Below are 1,062 nucleotides of genomic sequence, written 5' to 3'. Positions count from 1 at the left end.
CTTTTTTTTCCTTTTATTTCTCCTCTCTTAAATTGGAGTATTATATTATTATGACGGTACGAGTTTGTTTGGATAAATTTATTTTAATTAATTTATAAGTTAAAAGAATATAGCGTATGCAAAGCTTATAGAAAGCAACGATGAGGTGAAGAAGTGGACGAATAGGAAACTTTATAAGATAGCAAGGAAGGAGGCGAAGTCGACGGTTTCGACGGTAAAAACGACAGCTTTTGAACGTCTTTATGCTGAACTAGAAGAGAAAGGCGGGGATAGGAAATTGTTCAAGATAGCCAGGGTGCGAGAGCGAAGGGCACGCGATGTGGAGTAAGTGAAGTGCATTAAGGACGATCATGGAAAAGTATTGGTAGAGGAGACCCTCATTAAACAGATATGGCAGTTGTATTTCCATAAACTCTTGAATGAAGAAGGGGACAGAGAGATTGTGTTTGGAGATTTGGAACATACAGGGAGGCTTCATGATTTTGGGTGTTGTAGGAGTACTTCGGTCGAAGAGGTTAAGGGTGTTGTGCGTAGGATGCGCTGGGGAAGAACGACCGGACCTGACGAGATTCCTATGGAATTTTGGAAGAGCGCGAGCTCGGTAGGTTTGGAGTGGCTGACTAGGTTATTTAATGTCATATTTAAGACAGCAACGATGCTCAAAGAATGGAGGGCTAGCGTAATGATCCCTCTATACAAAATCAAGGGGGGATATCCAGAGCTGCAACAACTATAGAGGTATCAAGCTTCTAAGTCATACTATGAAAGTGTGAGAAAGAGTGGTGGAGATGAGGGTTAGGAAAGACGTGTCTATTTCAGAGAACCAGATCGGATTTATGCCGGGACGCTCAACTATAGAAGTCATCCATCTTATGAGGAGACTGGTGGAGCAGTATAGGGAGAGGAAGAGAGACTTGCATTACGATAAAGTTCCATGAGAGATACTATGGAGATGTTTGGAGGCTAAAGGTGTACCTGTGGCGTACATTAGGGTGATCAAGGACATGTATGAGGGTGCCAAAACCAGGGTAAGGTCAGTAGGAGGGGACTTAGAGCACTTTC

The sequence above is a fragment of the Solanum dulcamara genome, chromosome 1 (assembly GCF_947179165.1).
Source record: "Solanum dulcamara chromosome 1, daSolDulc1.2, whole genome shotgun sequence".
Lineage (NCBI taxonomy): Eukaryota > Viridiplantae > Streptophyta > Magnoliopsida > Solanales > Solanaceae > Solanum > Solanum dulcamara.
Note: the sequence above shows the minus strand (reverse complement) of the source record.